The sequence below is a fragment of the Elaeis guineensis genome, chromosome 4, assembly GCF_000442705.2.
Source record: "Elaeis guineensis isolate ETL-2024a chromosome 4, EG11, whole genome shotgun sequence".
Lineage (NCBI taxonomy): Eukaryota > Viridiplantae > Streptophyta > Magnoliopsida > Arecales > Arecaceae > Elaeis > Elaeis guineensis.
Genome location: NC_025996.2, coordinates 15918884 through 15925251, shown reverse-complemented (window position 1 = coordinate 15925251; position 6368 = coordinate 15918884). Strand labels below are relative to the sequence as shown.

At 36.1% G+C, this 6368-nt stretch overlaps 1 pseudogene; it reads right to left on the bottom strand.

The window, feature by feature from the left end:
- Positions 1-5872: 5872 nt before the first annotated feature.
- Positions 5873-6368, bottom strand: part of LOC140857260 (uncharacterized) — a 1682-nt pseudogene continuing 1186 nt past the window's right edge.

Here is a 6368-nt window from a genome sequence, read left to right as displayed (position 1 = left end):
GCGATGAGAAAGGGCGAGTGTCGGACGGGGAACGGCTCGTATGTTACGAGAAAAGGATTTCCCTTCCTTCGCGTGAAGCCACCGTTGGATCATCCACTGGCGGTCTTGATGAATGATGGATTTCGTAGTGCTTTGCGATGGGTGGTCCGACGGTGGATTCGTAGTCTTGTTATTTTATTTATTTATTTTAGGATATGTGCTTACCTGTATCTTCGGCGCTGAAGAAGGATTCACTTTTCATGAATCCACAGTTAGATCATCTACCACACAGCTGTCGAAGCATTTCGAGCACCATCATCCATCCACCTGCATGGATCTTACTACAGATCTCAAAGCGCTCCGAACTTTGTCATTCATCCATCCACACAGATTAAAATGAGTAGTAGATGATCCTACGGTGAATTTGTATGAAGGATACAATCCGACTCGAACAATGTACCAGCAAGAAAGATGATACCTGTATGTGACTGAGGGGCAAAAGTATCGTTAATGCCAACAACATTTTAGAAACTGCTCGATCCCATGAAAATGGTGTCTTGAATTTTTTTTACATGATTTAACCTTCAAACTTTCCGGTCACTAACTTATGAGATTGAGAGGGAGAATTATTTGTAAGTCCCTTTGGTAGTTTGTATTCTGTTAATCATTTTCCTGTCCCTAACTTGGCTACAGACTTAGGAATATGATGAGCTGAATTACTTAAAAGTTCCTTAATAACACGATGTGATTATCTAAAATTTTCTAATCATGCTTTCATTTCGAGCATCTCAATGATCTTAGGAGTCAATCCTGATTTCCAAAAGATTTATGAACCATCCTAATAGCGGATAGATCATAATTCAAAATATATAGGCTGATGGGCATTGCTTGAAATTTTTGGTGCCAATATTTAACCAATACCATGTTGAAGCCGCAATGAATTCTTGAAGGGAGATATGTATAATTGCAGCCTCGAGACATGCAATGCATGGACTTCGGCAGGGATTCATCTTTATGGTAAGAGTACATTGGTAAAGAAATAACATAAATAATTTGAAGGAAATATTTTAAAATTCAAACCTTCTATTTTTCAATGTACAGATGCTGATTAATATATTAAACTTACTATAGGATCTTGCATTAGGATTATCCTTTTGGTTGGTTATTGCTTCCAAGTGATTATTCCTTTTTTAATGCCTTCTCTATCATCTTTTTCACTTTCTAAATGTAAATAGGGTAGCCTAAAGAGTTGTAAGGATTATCATATTTATTGTTGACCAATTTGATTGTTTTGGGTGGGTTAGGATGGGGTTTTAGAGTAAATTTAGTCACATATAGGACTTGATCGTGAAATGCAATTTCTGGAGGTCGTAATGTTCTCTTACGGTGTCCATTTCAACCTGCCAGGCTTCAGTCGATTCAGTGGGCAAGCGGTGAATCCAGAAAAACTTTGTTAAATATGACAAAATTTCCCACCTTTCCAAATAATCCATAATGCCTACCCCCGTTAATACTTGCTAGAAATCTTGGTTAAATCAGATAAATAAAATATAGCCACCTCCACCCATGTTTACCATTTAATGCCAATTCAAATATTTCCATAAATAATATGGATTAACCTTCTTTAAATAAATAATATGACATCATAGTGGGAACGAGCTCGTTATAATTCCTAATCAAGTTTTTGGACATGGTGATTGTGTTTGTGCAAACTATGTCTGCTATCACTGGATTCTAATAATTGATGAAGTTTTGGAAACGGTTAGACTTTAATGGATATCAAGGCAAGATGACAAAAATCATTGATGACAAGAGTTTTTCATGTTTCTTGTGATTAATTGATTAAACTCATATTCTATTAATGAATGCCTTATAATTTTTGATCACACCTGGAGAAATGTAAAAGAGCATGGATGGTTTGAATAAAATCACCACATTTGGTAGAAAATTTAATTTACGAAAGGACAAAACTATATAACTTAATTTCTTAGCAGGCAGGGGGTGAATTGGCAAACAACTAGGTATTTTTTGAAGAAAGGCAAAGCCATTCAATTTTATAGGAGAAAGAAAGAACAAAGAGAAGCAATATCACTATTAGACTACATTTCTAGTGTTCCATAACTTAGAGGAATAATGGAGGTGTTTTTGAGAGCAATAATGGATCATTTGTTGAACAACTTCAAACTTATCTGCAACACTCAGTTTTCTGAGATTTAAAGATCTCTCTTTTCTTTCTATCCCCAAAAAAAAAAAAAAGCTCCCTTTCTAGAAAGACCATGAGATACCTGCCATTAATACATGGAATGATGGCTTCATGTCCTTAGGAATATCAATTTGTTTCCTCCATTCCAATCTAAAGTTTCTAGGAGAGTTAAATGAGGGCACTTTGAATTTTTGTGCATATGATTTTGATAGACCCAACACCTGACAAATAAGTAATCGATGGATCCATTTATTTCTCCACACAGTGTATCCTCCTAAACCTTTTTTGGTCTTCTTTTTCAAATTTGCATTAGATTTAAATGATTTTTAAGGCATAACCAATTTTGATCCTCTAAGACATTGGCAGCTTACATAACGTATTGTAAATTGGACATCTAAGGCCACTTTTGCAGCATTAACGGCATTCCAAATGACTTGATCAACTCTGTCCTAATGCTGAAAAAGCCTGTCAACCAACTTTTCCATGCCATTATATGCCTTCCATGTTAGTGGTCTTGTTACCTTAATCTGTCAATACAAATGTCCTTTTTTTTTTTTTTTAACACTCCAAGAGTTCACTGTTACCCTTTTCTTGCTCTGACATTGGTGTAAATCTGGGAAAATATGACAAAGTGGTGAATTATCTAGCAAATTCTCTTCCCTAAAATTGATTTCCTTACCATTACCTAATTTAAGGGCATATTTGATTAGGAGAAATTGAACTCTAAATGAGAATCAAAATAAGTAATTCTCATTCAAGCCATTTGATTAGAAGGAGTCCCATTTCTATTTTGATTCTAGGAGAGAATATAAACGCCCCAATCCTTCAAAATCCAATATTTATATTTTTTTAATATTCAAATTTTATTTCGATTCTGGTTCCAATCATGGATCAAATATATCGAAGGATATGATCATTCTAATTTTTATTCTAATCTATTCGAATTTTGATTTCAATCTTAGATCAAACATGCCCTCAATTTACTGTTGTTCCAAAAAGGAGGTAGAACAGCAGGTGCATTCTTCCAAATATATGGCATTCTCTTACACGGCATTTGGTGAGCAATGAGCTTGACTTACGTGTGATAAGTAGTAATAATATTCCTCTTTCTTTTTTAATATATCTCCCAGCCCATTTAGCTGATAGAGGTTGATTCATAAGCTCTGATTTTATTTCTCAAGCCACTTCTTTGCTTTTACATGCTTGTTTCCAATTTACCAACTATCGGAGTTGATTCTTTACGTAATCATAAGAAGGCTCTTCTACATACATTTCCATGAAATATGAAGGAACAGCTGTGAGTATTGAATTGATTAGTGTTAAGCTGCTACGTTAAGAAAGAAATTTTGTTTGTTAAATTGTCGATCTCCTCTCTATTCTGGAAATCGATGAGAACCATTCATTTTTACTGACTCATAACATGAGTTTGAGGTTTCTCATGTTATCCTCGTCGCATTAAGATAGAATATATATTAATGTGTCATCAACATAGTGTAAAGTTTAATACTTACTTGAATCCCAGCAGCAGTTCCAAGGTATTCAATTACATTAGCATTACTTGCTTTATTATTTAAGATTTTGCCAAGATGAGCAAAAAAACTACTCATTAATTGATTAAACTGGACGTTTACACCTTTCAACTCACTCTCTCTTTAATTGTGTGCGACTCTCTATCTGTGTACACGAGGATAAAAGAAAGCACGGTCAGGACGTTGATAAAGGTGGGAACGGAACCAAAGTTTCCTACTCTCGCATATGTGGTTCCATGACATAAGAACTCCTATTAGTGCTTTTTGGAGGGCTTAATTAATTGCATGATGTCATTTATATCTGACTAACAAAATGATATACCTACCGTACCTGTGTATTCGAGTAGGTCAAATCGATTGAAATACCTTGTGTGCTTGATCAATTACTTGACTTCTCTAATAACAACATTCTAACATCATGTCAAAGGGGCAACTCAAGATTTATGCATGGAATATCTGAAAAAATATTCAAATGTCCATTAAAGGACATGACAACGTCCTCATACATTAGGTCAATTGGCAAGATTGTAGTAATTGATAAAATTTCTAATAAAAATATAATCATGCCCGTCAGGGACACGGTGGTTGTGATTAATTTGATAAAAGTTACATTTGTAAATGGCACATTACTTGAAAAGGACATGCCATAGTTCTTTGACTGTCTATACAAAGGAAGTTATATAATAAGTGGTTTGAAAAAGGAACCACTAAAATTAGTGCAACATTTTGTTCTTAAGAAAAAAAAATTGAGAATTTTATTACAAATGATGAGTCTCCAATTAATTTAGTGGGCAAGGAGTGAACCCACAAAATTCTGCTCAGTGAATAAATCTCTGCCAGTTTCGAATAAGTATTTCCATGATGAATATTTTATATTAGTTCTTTCTAGGAGGCATAGCTGTTGGGTTTTGCTGGTTGGGGGGGGTGTGGGGTGGGGTGTGGAGCTTGGACAAGAGGACGTCCAACCAATTTGGGGCAGGATTGAACCTAGATTACCATCATCCAACATCTGATGTCTTCATCGAACCAACTAATTAGAGACCTTAACTATGTAAACTAATAAGTAACGAATGAATTAAAATATATCTCTGCCTAATAAAAAAACAAAGAGAGAAAATCTGTCATGTCTCAGGAGGACTTAAATTAAAGTCAAGCGGTACCAAAGGCACGATACCCTGTGAGACTGTAATAATGATTGAGGACATTAGGGAGAACGATTGATTGCAAGACACGTCGGCAGTGTTCAAGTAGATCTGGTCAAAGTGGAAATCAAGATTACAAGAATTCATTAATATCTTTTGAAAGAGTAAATGTTCCATTAAGATTGGTTTACCAATGTTTATGTACAACATTACACGGTGTGTTCTACTTAATATATATGGCAGATCGATGAGTTTAATTATCCTTTTTTTATTTAAAGATGGCTGACAATTCATATTATAGACCATAGCTAGTCTGTTGGCTTTTTGTTAATTTAATTTGTATATCTTGAGGAATTCCTTGCTACTTAGGAGTTGTTTAAGATGAGCCTTTTTGGATCCGGCGAGATCCAACAAGACAAGCCATAGGGAGCAAAAGAAGGGAGAGCATGCAATTAGCCGTGGAGGATTGTCGGGTGAAAAGAGACTTCCGAAGGATTTTTTCATCCTCCAAGGATCGGACCCTTATCGGTCCTCCCACGCTCTCCGTTCCCCTGTCATGCAATCTCCCATCCTTTAGTCGTCCTTTGTCACTGATAGTCTTTTTTATCGTAGTGTGACAAGATCTTATAGATTCTTTTTAAAGTCCTTTATGATCTTATTTTTATGTTCTTCACTTGTATTAATTTATCTTCTGTTTTAATTTCTCCTTTTTTTTTTTTTCCTTTTCAATTCTTCTAAAATCCTTTCATTCTTTCTACAAAAGCAACTAGCCTCTCAACAATATTTGTCAAAGAGGGGGAAAAAAAAAAAACCATCATAAAATAATGATAATTGGTGAAATATACATGCATTCCAGCCACCATCAACAGCAGCAGCAAATTTAGCTTCAGCTTTACAGGGCCCTCAGTCCCCACGAAAAATACTCAGCAGCTAGTACCCCTATAGTCTACCAACTCATTTTCTTATCTCTGAGTTTATTGCGAATCAGAATAAAAGCTCACGTAGTATAAGTTTTCCTTTCACTTCTCAGTAAGCACAAGACGTGAGCGATGTACTGTAGCATTTTCTTTCCCTTCACTTCAGCCGCAAAAACAAGCACAAATCCAAATGCAAACATACGTGGACACAAATGGGGACGGGGGCGAGAGAGAGAGAGATTGCATCCAGACAACTTCGTCTTTTATTTCTAATCGATGTGGTCGCACAATTACAACAAAAACATAGAAAGAAGCTACAAAAAAGAAAGGTCGTCTCACACGCGTGGAGGGAATTACCCAGCTACATCTCTCTCTCTTTCTCGCTCTCTCTCTCTCACAGACAACCCAGCAATACGTGAGACCCCCAGTTCTGCGAGACTCTCTCCTCCACCGGTTTTCTTGTCCTTCAACAACCCTCACCAACGAAGCTGCCCTTCTTCATCCCACAGCCCCCAAAACCTACCTTCTGCGAGGAACATAAATCCTTGCCCACAGATGCTTCCCTTTTATAACAAACTTCGCAGTTCGCTGCCCATTC